Source organism: Theropithecus gelada, chromosome 6 (assembly GCF_003255815.1).
Source record: "Theropithecus gelada isolate Dixy chromosome 6, Tgel_1.0, whole genome shotgun sequence".
Lineage (NCBI taxonomy): Eukaryota > Metazoa > Chordata > Mammalia > Primates > Cercopithecidae > Theropithecus > Theropithecus gelada.
In genome coordinates this window covers 80,760,810-80,778,712 of record NC_037673.1, presented here as the reverse complement: position 1 = coordinate 80,778,712, position 17,903 = coordinate 80,760,810, and positions in this window count along the sequence as shown.

Below are 17,903 nucleotides of genomic sequence, written 5' to 3'. Positions count from 1 at the left end.
CAAGGAATGTTTCAATATCGAAAGGAAGTTACTTTTTTGAAAAATAAAAGTAAGACAGAAAGGATACCTATATGTCTGCTCTCTATGACATTTCCACCCAAGAGGAAGAAGCAAGGCAAACTAAAATTACACTTTTGCAGATCCCATTGCCACAGTCCAAACTAGGTCTGGAGGCATTGAGAGGTATCAGGAAAGATCTCAACCTTATTTCTTTTTACAGTATGAACCAGCAAAGTTGGCATCCTTGCTTTAAAATGGAAGGTTCCCACCTTCATAATGTGGAAGCTAACATCAAGAAGAGTTGATTTTGGTTCTGATGTTCTGGCCACACTAAAGATTAAATGGCTTCTTGACTGGCAATTCATTCCCATCCACTGCAGTTCATATACACCTTGTTTTTGCTCTGATTGGTTTCTTCAGTTTCCCTTTGTTTTCCAGGAACTCTGAATCAAGAACTGGGAGCTTGAATTGTGCTTCTTCCTTTGACATAAACATGACTGTTTTCTCTGCAAAATTTGAGCATGGAATTTATATATCAACTTTTAAATTTCTGTAAAATTGGAAGACCAGAAAAATAGGTGGGAAATGGTTAATATAAGGATTATATGATGCAGAAAATAATGAATTTCCATATATAACAAAATTAGAGACTAATGCAAGGTTTTGAATTGTAATATGCAATTATAAATATACAAATTTTATATCTGTAAAAATTAGGTGGTAACAAAGACAGAATTATCAAATTTGTGATTATAGTGGAATCAGAAATAAGTAATGAAAAAATCATGAACAGTTAAAAATAGAATATGTACTAAAAATATGTAAGAAAAACATATGTGAAATACCCATAAAATCTTCAAATAAACTCACTATTAAGGAAAAGAAATGGCAAGAATCTAACTAAAGTAAAAACAATTTAAAATATGCTATTAGACAATTTAATGAGGTAAAAGAAGAACTACAAAATACAAAGATTATTGAGAGCCTAAACAAGAATAAGCAAGTCATCAAAAAAAGCCATTTTCAAAAAATGCCTAAATAAATTTAACAATATAAAGAAGTTAAGAAATAAACCTTTAATTTTAGAAATTAAAGAAGTACAGAAGGAAGAAAAAACATTGATAAAAGTGAAACAAATAATCTTTTCAAGCTAATAAAAGCAAAAAACAAATTCAAAAGAAGTGTGTCTCAAAAAGTAAAATGAAAATTAACAGACTTCTGACAAAAAAAATCAATTTACAAAAATCAGAATTAATTTTTGATAAAAATGAAAAAAGTAAAAAATTTATTTTATGAATTTAAAAGGGCACTGGGAAATTGTGGAGTTAATACATGAGTTAGAAGATTATGAAGAACACAAAAAATGATGAAAATTTAATTTACATTCTTTTCTGACTACACTTGTATCCAAAAATAAATAAATAAATAAGTAAGCTGCATACAGAAAGCCTATTTGTGCTTGGTAAACTTTTGGTAAGCATTAGGTTAATCTCATTTGAAGGGACTTCAAGATTTTAGAAGTTATGGCTTTCAAATGATGAAAATTATATTAACTTGGAAATAGGCAAAATTATTTGCTGTAACATGGCAATTAAAAAAATAGTTTCACCAATTTACAAAGTAAATTTGATGACACAAAAGTTGTGTTAGTGTAGGTTGGGAGTCAGAAATTTTCTTTTTTGTAAAGATCTAGATAGTAAATATTGTAGGCTTTGTGGGTCAAATGGTCTCTGTGGCTTAAAAACAACATTAAAAAAATAGTAGTCAAATGGATATTGCTGTGTTCCAGTAAAACTTTATTTACTAAAACAAACAGAGGGCTGAATGTAGCCCGAGGGCTATAGCTTGCCAAAACATGGTACAGTCAGTGATTCAGTGGTATTTATTTTCTAATACTTTGTTTGTTTCAGGGTATTTTGTGGATGAGAAGGATACAAAAATAGGTGTACAGAAGTTACCACTTGGGATTTCTTTGCCTAGAAACCTAGCAAAAATCTGTATTGAATGACCAACTGAAAACAATCCCAAGTCTCTTCAGTAAACCTAATATTCCTTAGTTTATTTTTACATTCTCAAGATCTTAATGCATGTGTGCTATTTTACCCCATGTGAATTCACAAATGTCAGCCGCCTCACTGCATTTTTTTAAAAATAAAACAACAGGCAATTTTAAACGTCTCCACTTACAATCATCAACTCGTCCTTCTTCCTCTCCCTTCCTATTTTCCAAATTGCAGACCTCTCATTTATATCCTATATTAATACAAATATAAATATAGCTGTATTTTTGCCAGTATACCCAAACTCTGGATACCTAATCATTTATGTTTCAAGCATTTATCAAAGACGTTTTCCTCAGGATGGAGGAGCATAGAAATGAGGGTAACAATTTTAAGAATATGTATCTATCATCTCTTAGGTTATTTATCTATCCATCCCTGTGAACATCCCTGATTCATAGGGATGGATAAATAACCTAAGAGTAGATAGGTATATAGATAGATAGATAAATAGAGAGACAGAAAATATAGAATGTGTTATCTGACATTTCCACATTTGCAAACACTTCCTTAAGAATTATTATGCCTATGAAAAAAGTAATAGCTTCTCCTTTACCTCTTTGTTCACTATAAACCAAAAAGTTCACAGCATGTGAGAGAGGTTACTATTTTTATGTTTGCAATTAAATTGCCTTTGAAGAATATCACATGAAAAATCAAACCTAATTCAAATGTGGTTGACATTTATCTGTTTCTACTTAGTCAGGCTTAACGTTTTTGGGCATAATGAAATCCTATGAAGAATTACATGTGTACATCCCAACTATGTTGATACTAACAAGGTAGTGTCGTTGGGAAAAGGAAACCTGCCTTGGGTATACGTTGAAAATTTGACTGTAAGTGTTCATTTACTTAATGCCAGAGAGCTAGCTGATCGAATCCTGAATGTTACTTTTTGAAATCAATATTTTATATATTTCTCCTCATGCATTGTGATAATTTGTAGCACCTTATATAATTACAATGAGAATGCAAAAATATTCTTCGTTAAATATTGCAAATAAATGCAAATGAAGCAAATAGTGCAAATAAATCTAACTTTTTGTTTTTGTTTTTTGAGGCGGAATCTGGCTCTTGTCGCCCAGGCTGGAGTGCAGTGGCCTGATCTCAGCTCACTGCAACCCCCGCCTCCCAGGTTCAAGCAATTCTCCTGCCTCAGCCTCCTGAGTAGCTGGGACTACAGGAACACACCACCACGCCTGGCTAATTTGCATACTTTTAGTGGAGACCGGGTTTCCCCATGTTGGCCAGGCTGATCTCCAAACTCTGACTTCCGGTGATCTGCCCGCCTCGGCCTCTCAAAGTGCTGGGATTACAGGCGTGAGCCACTGCACCCGGCACAAAATTTCTTAGTACGTCTTTCTAAGTGTATTTAAGTATTTATTTGTATTTCTTTTTTTAACCAAAAACTTCCACAGGTTTTCGCTCCAATCATGAAAGTTAGATAAACCGTTTTAAAAAATTTTCAAGTAAATTAAAAGAAAGCTGTTAACAGCTACAGATAAATCCTTTGAGATGCAAAACAATTAAAAAGATAGCATTTTTCATATTCAGAACATATCTACGAAGAGATTATCCACGCAAATAAAAACTAGTCTATATAAATGGAAAACTTTATGATTAAAAATGTTTATAAAATAATACAGAAGAGCTAGAAAGACAGTTTTGAAACAAGTAAAAAAAAATTAAAATACCTCTATTGCTTCTAAATAATTAATGATAAAATAATTGATCATTAAACTCATACAAGGTAACATAAAAGAACCTGTTCTTTGTTCCATTTACATCTACCTGTTTTTGTTTGTTTGTTTGTTTGTTTGTTTTATACTTTAAAGTTCTAGGGTACATGTGCACAACGTGCAGGTTTGTTACATATGTATACATGTGCCATGTTGGTGTGCTGCACCCATTAACTCGTCATTTACATTAGGTATATCTCCTAATTCTATCCCTCTCCCTCCCCCCTCCCCACAATAGGATGCTGTGTGTGATGTTCCCCTTCCTGTGTCCAAGTGATCTCATTATTCAGTTCCCACCTATGAGTGAGAACATGCGGTATTTGGGTTTCTGTTCTTGCAATGGTTTGCTGAGAATGATGGTTTCCAGCTGCATCCATGTCCCTACAAAGGACACAAACTCATCCTTTTTTATGGCTGCATAGTATTCCATTGTGTATATGTGCCACATTTTCTTAATCCAGTCTGTCACTGATGAACATTTGGGTTGATTCCAAGTCTTTGTATTGTGAATAGTGCTGCAATAAACATACGTGCGCATGTGTCTTTACAGCAGCATGATTTATAACCCTTTGGGTATATCCCCAGTAATAGGATGGCTGGGTCAAATGGTATTTCTAGTTCAAGATCCTTGAGGAATTGCCACACTGTTTTCCACAATGGTTGAACTAGTTTACAGGCCTACCAACAGTGTAAAAGTATTCCTATTTCTCCACATCCTCTCCAGCACCTGTTGTTTCCTGATTTTTTAATGATTGCCATTCTAACTGGTGTGAGATGGTATCTCATCATGGTTTTGATTCGCATTTCTCTGATGGCGAGATATGATGAGCATTTTCTCATGTGTCTGTTGGCTGTATGAATGTCTTCTTTTGAGAAATGTCTGTTCATATCCTTTGCCCACTTTTTGATGGAGTTGTTTGATTTTTTCTTGTAAATTTGATTGTGTTCTTCATAGGTACTGGATATTAGCCCTTTGTCAGATGAGTAGACTGCAAAAATTTTCTCCCATTCTGTAGGTTGCCTGTTCACTCTGATGGTAGTGTCTTTTGCTGTGCAGAAGCTCTTTAGTTTAATTAGATCCCACTTGTCAATTTTGGCTTTTGTTGCCATTGCTTTTGGCATCTTAGACAAGAAGTCCTTGCCCATGCCTATGTCCTGAATGGTATTACCGCCCAAGGTAATTTATAGATTCAATGCCATCCCCATTAAGCTACCAATGACTTTCTTCACAGAATTGGAAAAAAACTGCTTTAAAGTTCATATGGAACCAAAAAAGACCCCACATTGCCAAGACAATCCTAAGCCAAAAGAACAATGCTGGAGTCATCATGCTACCTGACTTCAAACTGTACTACAAGACTACAGTAACCAAAACAGCATGGTACTGGTACCAAAACAGAGATATAGACCAATGGAACAGAACAAGCCCTCAGAAATAATACCACACATCTACAGCCATCTGATCTTTGACAAACCTGACAAAAACAAGAAATGAGGGAAGGATCCCCTATTTAATAAATGGTGCTGGGAAAATTGGCTAGCCATAAGTAGAAAGCTGAAACTGGATCCTTTCCTTACTCCTTATACAAAAATTAATTCAAGATGGGTTAGAGACTTAAATGTTACATCTACCTTTTTAATTTCATGCCAAATTATTATAAAGAATTTACTTTGCTGAAATTATTAAGGAGGAAAATTCATTTTAAATATTTTTAAAATATCAAAGTTGACTCTACTTAAACATTAAAATACTTAGAGCAACACATTGAAATTGTAGTGCTTTCCATGTATAGGACATATTTCAAAGAAAAGCAAGAAAACAGTCTGTAATTTAATTCAACAGACACTTTAAAATGAATCGCATCTAATAAATCATGAAACACAATTGGTCATATTTGCACTTAAAATTTGCTGCTAAATTCATATTTTTATTTACTGTGATCTTTGTATGTTACTCTTCATCTTTGCAGGGATAAGCAAGATTGCTAACATACTCCAAATGCTCCTTCTGTTTTTGTCTGACAGTTAGCTTCTGGGAATGAAATTTTTGTGTGAAACCCCTGGAAAGGTCTTCACTCAAATTCATATTCCCAAGAGAACCAAAAGTGTTCTCTGCAAAGCCAAAGGGATTCCAAATTCTCTTAGGACTTCGAGATCCCAGATGTTGCACAGCTGCCTTTACCCAGATCCTCTAAAATAGATTACATCTAACCTCAGACTTTTTGGCATCCCCACACACACTGCTTTGTACCCACTATTAAGTCCTCAGTCAATTTTACTGTATTCACTAGAAGAACAACAAGGAGAAAGTGGATTCCCATGCAGTAAAACCATGAGACACCCAGCTTGCTATAGCCTAAGCATGAATGCCTCTCACAGAGGCTAAGTGACCTGAAACCTTCCTCCTTGTATTTCTTTATGTGATTGTGTCATTCTCCTTCACCTATCTTACCACAACCTATATGTTGTAATTAATACCCACAATCAAATTTGTTGTAATTTTTCAAATAACTGTTTTTGCCTTAAAGTCTATTTAATTACTAATGTACTCAAAACTATAAAAGTAAAAGTTGAATTATTATTAGATAAGTTAATTCAATAAGAATAGCTACATTAACAAGTCATGTCACATATATATTTATGAGTGGAGGTAAATTTCAATTATGTTGAACTTAATTCCTTTACTTTATGTGCAAAGCATTTGACATTTAATTTTGTATTAACTGGAAATTTCTTTGATCAAACATAATTGCAGGCTCTCTAAAGAATTTCATGTAGTTTAATGAACTACATTTGTATTATATGTGCAAATTAAAAGTTCCTTTATTCAAGGGATAAAATATTCTTACTGAAGTGGCATCAAGCTTTTGAAAAATTTTAAACAAAAATGTTTTCAATGTCATAAACATGAAAGTTATTATTAATGAGTGGGAAGTTGATTCTTTCACTGGAGAACAACTATCTGGGATATAGATAACTTATATCTTGAGTCTTAAATAATATAATATCCAGAAAATGTATTGATAGTAACTGTTACAGCAATAATAAGGAAAAATGTTCAAGTCACAACCTTCATATGAGTTTATATATCAAACATTATTTGAAAACAAGAATAACACTATGGAAATAAGTATAAACTGATAATAAAGCATCAAGATGTAAAATGACTTTTATATAAGGTTCAATTCTACAGCTATCACAAGAAACAGAAGAGAATTTATCATTTGAATAGAAAAAGTTCATAAGGGAAAACAAAAGAAAATCAAAATCAAAAGAGAACAAAACAATGGGCCAATATGTTTTATGTTTTTCACTAAATTGTTATCTTCATATTATAGCAGTCTAGGGAAAGAATAATATCAGAAGACCACTAACCAAACAACATTTCCAACTGTACATATTTGACAAATTATAAAAACTATAGCTTTTTCCTCCTCTTAGTATCTATAAAGTGACTTGGAGAACTCCCAGTAATTTTGCACAGGTACGTGAAAATACAAGTACCCAAAATTTTCTCTTTTTCTCCTCCAGCTGGCTTACAGAGCGAAATGATTGATCCTTAGTTATTACTTTGTGCCCTCTACTTATTGGTTCTAAGCTATCAAAATTATTTTATTTAAAAATTGAAAAAAAAAATGATGGTTCATTATTTTCTCTTTAGTTTAATACTAAGATTTAAGAAGCTCCTTAAGAATAGGGACCAGGTCTTAGTCATCTCTGGGTTTCTCTCTGACATTATTTTAAAGTTAATCAAGGCATCCTCTAGTCCTTTGATTTTCAGGACTGTTTATAGAGATACCTGAAATTTGTAACATGGAATTAGATGTATATGCTGTTGTTTTTGTTTTGTTTTGTTTTGTTTTGTTTGAGATGGAGTCTCGCTCTGTCGCCCAGGCTGCAGGGCAATGACGCGATCTCCACTCACTGCAAGCTCCGCCTCCCGGGTTCACGCCATTTTCCTGCCTCAGCCTCCCGAGTAGCTGAGACTACAGACTCCCGCCACCAAGCCCGGCTAATTTTTTGTATTTTTAGTAGAGACGGGATTTCACCCTGTTAGTCAGGATGGTCTCAATCTCCTGACCTCGTGATCCACCCGCCTCGGCCTCCCAAAGTGCTGGGATTACAGGCGTGAGCCACCACACCCAGCCCATATACTGTGTTTTTATGAACATTTTTAAACACAGAAAAGGAGGAAAATTGTTGGGCAGAATATTAGCCTGTGTGTAATATAAAGATAGTAATATTTTGAGGAAAGTGGGGAATCTTCATGCCTTAGAAATAATAGCAAACGAAAAGGAAGTGAAAAGAAAAGCAAGAATACTGAAGAAACATAAAAGCATTAAAATGTGATTTTGCAACTACACAGGTTCACTATTATGTGACATCAGTTATTTCTAAACAACAAGAATATTCAGAAGATATTACTATTCAAATTAATGTATTAGTCATCAAAAAGCAAGTTAGTAGAATGATATAATTTGCAGAAATCTATGAGGTGTGCCGTGAAGTATAATATTGACTATCCTTCCTAATCTTGGAGTTATTGAGGCCTGAGAGCGATAAAAGTAAATAGCTGGAAACAAGGAACGTAACTTATTTAACCTGACAGAGAACCAACTGGCTGTAACTTTTCTGTTCCGTTTAGTGCATTCATTGTTAAGAGATGCATTGCAATATGTAATTAAAACATCTGGAAATCATACCAATGCGAGGCACTAGAACTTTCATGAATCAATATCTTTTCTTTCTACAGTAAACTTGAGTTGACTGAATAGTTTAATCAGATATTGGAAGACTTCGGCCACAGCCAAGACCTTTGTGGCCTTGTTTGTGCAGTCTTGCCCTGAGGGTATGGAAAGAACCATAACATTTACAGAGAAACTGAAGAGTACACAGAAAGTGCAACTAAATAGTGATAACTACTATGTAATATATAACTAAACATGAGCAGATTTATACCAGGCTAGCCACAAAGTGAAAATGAAAAATAGACATACTGACATAGCATTAAAAAGGGAATGGTTACAAGTTGAGATGTACTTGGGAACAAACTCATGCTTATTATAAATTGAAGATATTAGGCATTTTTTAAGATATGAGTTATTATTTATTTAACTATTGATTCAGTATGAAACGTGTACTTTATCAGACTATACACATTTATGCAAGGATAAAATGTTATTTATTGAGTTTAAATTACATACGCTGTAGTTAGTCCCATTTGCCCTCAATCCAGTAACAACTTCTTTGAAAGATATTTATTTTCTTCACAGTTTTATTCTTTTAATTCTTTAAAAATATAGTATTTTCTTTTTGATCAAGATAAAAATCCAAAAATTTTTACCACAGAACTTCCTCTATCTATTGGAAAGTAACTGTTTGTGACTATGATGCATGCTTATGTATTATATAACTATATAATATATGTAATATAGTTATAACTATATATATATTATATATATAACTATATAAACCAATGATTTCAGCTGAAATTTCCTGGGGTAAATTGAAATTCAGAATTTTCTGAGATTATAGATGTATGTGAGAAGTTCTTCTAAGATGCCAGATAAAATCCTTTTTGATTGGTGACTCTGAAGTAGCTTGTACCTCTGTGCTATATATACAGAAGCAGATTCCATGAGTTTGATGGTATCAGCACATTTATACTTACTACATATTGCCAAAGTGATCTTCAAAGTGCTTAAGACAATTAATAACCCAATCCCACCTGTGGTCAAATACATCTTACCAATCTTTTCAAGGTATGATAACATAGTAATGTCAATGTTTGTATTTTATTTTTTCTTAACTAATGAATCTGATATGGTATTCTCTACTGAGTTTTTGTTTCCACTAACTGATGTGACAGAACATTTTAAAATATATTTATTTGCTCTTCAGCTTTCTTTTACTTTCAGTTTTCCATGAATATTTTTGACCCAATTTCTATTGTCTTTTGTCTTTTCACTTAGAGTTTTAAAATTCTTATGATTTATACAAATATTTTCTTAGGCTTTTGCTTCACAATTATCTTTTTCCCAACTGTGGTTTAATTAAACTGGCCTGGGGAGAATTTTTATTTTGTTGCTGTTTAAGATTCATTTGTAGTTACCGATAGACATTATGGCTACTGTAAGTTAAGTCTTTTCTATTTCAATTTTTTTTTTTTAGAATTGTTATCGTTTTAAAGGAAACTTGCTATTTTCGTTGGTTGGCAGTATATCCACTCACTGTCTAAACATTTTTTCGTTACTCTTAGTAATTATTTGTTTGTTTTTTTTAAATTTTAGGAAAACAATTAATATTACCTCCCCTTTTTCCAATATTGTATCTCTGACTTATTTTATACACCTATTATCTTGCTAAATCTCTCCATACAAAATTGATAAATGAATCAAAGAGAACTTTGTGGATGTGCCGATCTTGGTCTTACAGTTTAATAAGATTGCTTTGATTAAGTTAGCACTATTGCTTTTTGTTGTTTCTACTAGCATTTGTTATATTTCATATGCTTTTATGTATTTATTTATGATAATCACTACTTTAATTTTGATATCCAGTGTGATATTTTTTTCGTAAATATAATTTTAGGAAAGAACCATCTTTGCCTTCATGAAACAAACTTGTTTGAAACTGTTTGAACATAATCTATTTTTTAAATATAATCACTCAATTAAATTAGCTAAACTTTTACTGAGGTTTTCACATTTTGCTTAATAAAGATTTCAGTCCCTGATTTTATTATATGCTTCTGTGTTACCTTCATTATCATAATTATTCTATTTTTGTAAAACAAATTAGACAACATTAATTTTCTCTTCAAAAAAGTTTACAGTATCTGTTCTTTGAGTATTTGGCTAAATTTATACATAAATTTAGATTTGACATATAATTAGAAAAGCAGAAAAATTATTTAATTATATTTCTAATTTCCTAATAGATATTAGATACTGAGGTTCTAAAATTTTAAAGGTAAATCTTGAACACACATGCTTTTGATATAACAATAAAATTTATCTAAGATTACATAGGAATGCTTAAAAATTACATAGACTGTTCTTTTGGGAGTTAAAAAATCTACAATCACTTATTTTTCGCTTATATTTAATGAAGATATTTTAAATCTGTACTATTTTGCTTGTTTTGTTCATCAGTTTTTCTGGGGGAATTTTATATGAATAAAATTATGTTTTGAACACTTAGTATATAGACTGGTCAAATTATAAAACCTATTCATGATTGCTTCCTTACCCGAAAAAAGGAGATTGTATTTAAAGTACCAACTTCCCAGGACTGCATAAGGTAATAAATAGGAAGCACTTAGAAAAGCACCTGTCACATAGTAAAAGGTCAATCAACACCAAATATTACTATTTTAATTGTGATTGATATTATCATTAATATTCCAAAGAAGTATTTTTAATTCTGGCCGTGTCTTATTTTGCTTCATTCATATTTTATAATTTTTATTTATTTGCTATTTCTTAATTTCTATTTTAACATATTTTTCTAGTTTCTGGCTTAGCATTTCTTTCCAATTCTTTTTCAAATATATGCACTTTAGATTACCAATTAATCTCCAAGTAATGATTCAGTTGAAACCCATACTATTCAATATATTATTTTTTTTTCTTGTTCAAATACAAAACATAATATTTTAATCATGATTTCTCCTAGACTCATGTATTACTAGTTCACTTTTAAAAATTTTCCCAGTATAGTGGTCTTGTATTACTCTCCTATTTTGTGTCTGACTTCAACTTTATTTTTGTAACTTAATTTTAATTTCTAGCATTTTCTGTGTCCAGAAACTGTTCTAAATTGCATCAAAACATACTTCGTTGAGTCATCGTTTGTGATATTATAAATAGTAGACTTTTGAAAATATTCCACATACTCTTTTCTTTTTTTTTTTTTTTTTTTTTGAGATGGAGTCTTGCTCTGTCACCCAGACTGGAGTGCAGTGGTGCAATCTCCATTCACTGCAAGCTCTGCCTCCCAGGTTCACACCATTCTCCTGCCTCAGCCTCCTGAGTAGCAGGGACTACAGGTGCCCACCACCAAGCCAGGCTAATTTTTTATATTTTTAGTAGAGACGAGGTTTCACTGTGTTAGCCAGGGTGGTCTCTATCTCCTGACCTCCTGATCCACCCGCCTCGGCCTCCCAAAGTGCTGGGATTACAGGTGTGAGCCATCCACATATTTTTAAGCATAACTTTACAAATTTTGTTTCTTGATTGTTATGGCTACCTCAGTATCTACTGTCTATATTTTACTTACAACCATCTACATCCATATTAATTTATTTAACCTTGTTATTCAGGATTTTTATATTTTTCTAATGTTTGTCAGCTTAAAAATGCTGTTGTTAGTCTCCTAAGTTTCCAACAATGATAACAGTTTTCCCAATTTTCTCTTGTAGCTATTTTTGTAGCTATTTTAGTTATTGCTGTGTATATTTGAAACATTTTAATAAGCTGCTTACTGGTTTACATTGAAGTCTAATATCAAGATATTGAGCTATTTGGTTTCTTCTGAGGCCCCTCCCCTTGGCATACGGATGGCCACCTTCTCATTGTGTCCTTACGTGATCTTTCCTGATTCTTAGTTTGTCTGTGTGTGTCTAAATTTTCTCTTTTTATGAAGACAAAAATCAAATTGGACTAGGGCCAGTCTTAATGACTTCTAATTTAATAATATCTTTAAAGCCTCTATATTCAAATATAGTCACTTTCTGTGGTCCTACGGGTTAGAGTTTCCACCTGTGGGTTATGGAGTATACAATTCAGCGTTTATAATGCATCTAGCATGGGGTGGGGGGAGGTGGGAGGGATAGCATTAGGAGAAATACCGAAAGTAAATGAAGAGTTAATGCGTGCTGCACACCAACTTGGCACATGTATACATGTGTAACAAACCTGCACGTTGTGCACATGTACCCTAGAACTTAAAGTATAATAAAAAAAAATACATCGGCCGGGCGCGGTGGCTCAAGCCTGTAATCCCAGCACTTTGGGAGGCCGAGGCGGGTGGATCACAAGGTCAGGAGATCGAGACTATCCTGGCTAACATGGTGAAACCCCGTCTCTACTAAAAATACAAAAAACTAGCCGGGCGCGGTAGCGGGCGCCTGTAGTCCCAGCTACTTGGGAGGCTGAGGCGGGAGAATGGCGTGAACCCGGGGGCGGAGCTTGCAGTGAGCCGAGATCGCGCCACTGCACTCCAGCCTGGGAGACACAGTGAGACTCCGTCTCAAAAAAAAAAAAAAAAAAGAAAAAATACATCTAGCTCTGATTTTTTCACATATTATTTATTATTAAAAATTATACTTGATTTTGAGGACTATGCCCTTCTTTAATTCTAGGAGGTTGTTTAACTATTTTACATTTATTTATCTCTTCTTTGTCATTGCTTCAATTTTGCATATCTGAAGCCTCCATAAGGTACAATTTTAAACTTTTCTATTATATTTCCCTTTTTTCTTAACAACTTGTTTATGTTACTAAACTCTTGTTAATTTCTTAGTCTTAAATTCCAATTCATTAAGTTCTCACTTTAAGTATGATCAGTTTCTACTTACTTCATATGCTGTCTATTTTCATTGTAGTTACTGTACGATCTTGCTATCTATGGCAGCATAGCAAATCACCTCAAAATCTTATTATTTTCCTCATGATTCTGTGCTTTGATTGGACTTAGACAATACTTGCTGTTGCTCAAACATTTGCAGTCAGTTTGCAGATGGGTCTTTGAGGTTATTTAGTAACTAGCCTGGCTGGATGTTCATGATGGCTTATTCACTTACATATCTAGTGTCTCAGTATTTCTTCTCATTACCCCACTTACCCTCAGATTCGACTGGACTTCTTAGAGCTTCAGAATTCCAGAAAGCAGGATTTAGAAGCTGCCCAGAACTAATACAACGTCTGGCATAAGCCTCTTTTCTGCCATATTCTATTGATCAATGTAGTCATAGTCTCATCCCCAAATACAGGTGTTGGAAAAATATACCCCCAACTCTTGATGGGAATAGAATATGTGAGATAAGCATTATTGTTGCAACTGTCTTTGAAGAGACAAAATGCCACACCACATTTTAACATTTACAGAATTTCTAGTATTGTTTTTACCTGCTTTATTTTCTTGGATTATGTTTTCTCGGTTTTTATTTTATAATTTTAAATGTATTTTTACTTATTTGAATATATCTTTTTATTTTCATGTGTAACCTTTTCTGCTTTGTACTTTCTTCTATGTATGTATCCAGATTACAATCACGTTTTGTAACAGTAGGGTGGGGTGCCTATTAAGATGCTGATGATTTTGCTCAGTCAGTTACTTGCCCGGAAATCGGAAGAGAAATAAATAAATGGTTGGTCTTTGTCTGCACACATCCTTGACTCAAAGTCATAGTCAAAGGAAGGATAATAATACATCTTTAGCCTACTTTTTAAAATGAAGGAGATGCCGCCTAACCCCTGGTGACAGGCAGAAATGCTAGTTCCACTTACCCATTACATTTCAGACAACAAATTCATGTCTATCACTGCTTACTTTGGGACCTGAAGCTAGCATAAACTGTTTCACCCACGTTCAAAATGTTCCTTTGCAGTTTTCCTTTTGTGACCTGTGGAGCTTGGGATTTTCCTTACTTATGCTTTCTATGTTGATTTTCCCTTTAATATTTTAATTATCATTGCAATGTCTTTCGACATGAAGGCATGTGTCCAAAAAATTCAAATTACTATGTCACTTTAAATGGAAATCTTTTAAAGATAAAATTGCAATTATTTTTGTCAACACTTGTCTGTTCTCAGGAAGTAATAGAAATTTTCTTAAAGCAGAAGAGATTAATAGGTCTTCCTACCTCAGTGAAACCATTTGAATAATGCACTATTTTCTGCTATAGTTATTGGGAAATCAAGAATAGAAGTGTTAAATAATTTGTGAAATGTTACCAGGCAACTGGGATGAGAGAGGTTCAACTTTTATGTCACTTCCAGTTGGGTTTTTGATGGTGCATAAACCACTGGGTTGGGAAGATTTCTGAGGTTATGTTCACAGGGAGTAAAAATAGTAGACTGAATTATCATTGTTTTGTGTATTTCTGATGAAATACAACGGTGGCACATAGAGTTTTGCATTCCTTGTTCTGTACCATTTGCCACTTGATCAAACAAAAGAGGGAGGGAGAGGAGGTTAATTTCCCTTATAAAAAAAAAATTGTGAAGTGAGACAGAAAAAAAAAACCCCACAAAACACGGAATTTTATTTTCTAGTACATCTGTAAAGAAAATAATTCAGGTATTAAAAATTAGTTGTAGCAGTTAGCGCCAAATGTGCTAAAGACTAGAGGTTTTGGAAGAAATAATTGTATACAAATGATCACATCAGTTACTAGGCTAAATCATTATTTTGGTATTCTGTACAAGCATAATAGAGCTGCAAATGCATAGTAAATCTACAAATGCTTCCAGTATTTTTAAAGCATTTCTATGCATTTCTATTAACAGCCCACCATTTTTTCACAGATACTTATGTACAGTTAAGCCATGTTTACTTCTACAAAATCAACCAGATTAAAAACTTCTTGCTGAAAAATGTCTACCATAATAACTTGCCTTAGTATCTGAAATGTTAATGTTCTATATTGTTTTGTTTTATTAAGACATTATCTCCCATTAATATGCAAATCCTCCTGAGGTTTATGCTTAATTTGCGTAATGTCTCGTTGTCATAAAGGGCTCTGCAACATTGTAAATTTCTGTAGGAACAATTTTGGTATTGATGTGGAAAGGAATGTAGTGAGAGAAGACAAGAGGGCACAAGATTGCAAATATTATAGTATAAACATAGACATCTGGATCACATTTCAAATTTTAGGAGCCCCAAGAACATTAAAATGGTCATGAAATTATATATTGTTCTTTAGACATGTAAAATTTGTAATTTGTGATCTTTTGGAAAATTCAAAAGATTAGTTAATATGTAAGTATATCTGCCTTTCTACAAGCCTGTCCTCTACCGACCACAAAAGGAGAGTCTTTGTCCAACCACAGTGAAAAAAAAAAAGAAAGAAAGGAAGAAATGAGAGCACCTGAGTCAAACCTAACATGCATAAATAGTATGTCAAAATACCAGACAGAGCATGGAGACTTGCTATGTGAGTGGATTAGTCTTTTATCAGTTTCAGATTTATGAAGTAGCAAAGGAGATTCTGAAGATGTTGCTTGGAGCATTGAGTTGAGGCCCATTAATGTTCCTTGAGGAAAATAAGTAAAGGTTGGACTCCTTTTAAATTACTATTTGAGGTTAAATGATGCCTCCTTCAGTGCAAATCATAGCATAAATTGAACCACTTGGGGTCATAATTATAACCTGGGCAACACTGTCAATTGTTTTAGTTAATGTACAGTGAAGTGTAAAGTAAACCTGGAGGGGGGAGAGGGGAGGGATAGCATTAAGAGATATACCTAATGTAAATGATGAGTAAATGGGTGCAGCACACCAACATGGCACATGTATACATATCTAACAAACCCGCACGTTGTGCACATATACCATAGAACTTAAAGTATAAAAAAAAAAGAAGCAAAAATAATATTTTCTTTAAACTCATTTATTTTTACTCCCGTGCCATAAAAAGAAGAGTCACGTAGAGAAATATGAGGCCTTTGTTTTGGGAGTTGAGGTGTATATTTCAAATTTATTTGTTATTTATTTGTTAAATAAATACCTTTTAAATGTACAATATTTGTGTTTCCTCTAGGAAATGTAGCATCTAATACCTTTCCATAACAATATCTTAATTTAAATTAATGCAATTCAGAACTATAAGTTGATTTTTAAAGTATCATCAGTTTTATTAGGAAAATCAATAAATATGTATAATTGGGTTGGAATTTTATGAGAAATATCTGAAAAGTTAACACTTTTAAGGTGGTTTGCTATACTGTCTCCTCCTACACTTGGTGATTAAAAAAATACCTGAGCCCTCATTTTATTGCTAAAAGTAGAAATGATAGATTAAATTAGAAGGCGCTTATATTTCAATATGGATATATAAGTTGGCCATTGTAGGTGTATATCTTGAAGTTACTCACTTTTCTGAGCTGAAATGCTCTCAAATTGTTCAGTTAGTAAATGATATTCTATATTCTCAATCAAAATAATTATTAACCATAATGCTAACATAGTAAATAATTTCAATCTAATTTCTTATTTCTTGTTTGGATCCTACCATGTATGGCCACTTAAAATACAACATGCAGACAGCTATTTTCAGTGAGCAGGTATGAAAAAAATATTCTCCTATTTATATTCAAAAACTACAAAATTAATGTGATGTAAATATTTGGCTTTTGTACATTAAATTTCAAATAAAAAGGAACATAATTTGCACTTGCTTAAATTGGTCCAAATTTAAGTTCCTTAAGCTCTGAATTTGCTATAATTTTAATTTTTCTTACATGATGTAACTATTAAGGCTTTGTATAATGAAATGTATTATTTAAATAAAGTTCACATAGGTCAATAAATTTTAGAAATCCATTTTTATGTTATTGGTTTAAAGATTCTAAAACATGCTTTAGAAATGTATTTTCTAGGGAAATTTTGGCGTAATAACTCATTGTTTTAAGATGCAACTTTTCACATTACTAAGCATGTTTTCTTTCCACATATAAGGGAAAATTTAGAATTTATATTGCTGAATCAAACAAACAATATCCTGTTGTGACGACTTTTATTACAGTTCAAAGACATAGGTATGTATTATGTCAATCCTTTGTTCTTATCAATGATTGATGTAAAAGTTTTTTACTTAAAGCCTTTAGTAATGTATAAAAAGCTCATATTTTAGGTTCCATAATTGTAAATATGTTTCTCCAAAAAGACTGAAAGTCTGCAAAAGAGAAACAAAACCATCTAATACAAACTTTTGTCTAAAAATAATTTTTTTCTTCAAAAAGGGTTAATTAATAATTAATATAAAGATATATTTAATGCAGATGTTTATTTAATATCCTCAGAATGTACTTACTAATTTATAAGATGGGAGTTATTTAGAATACTACTTATAGTTAACACATGAAAAAAATCATGT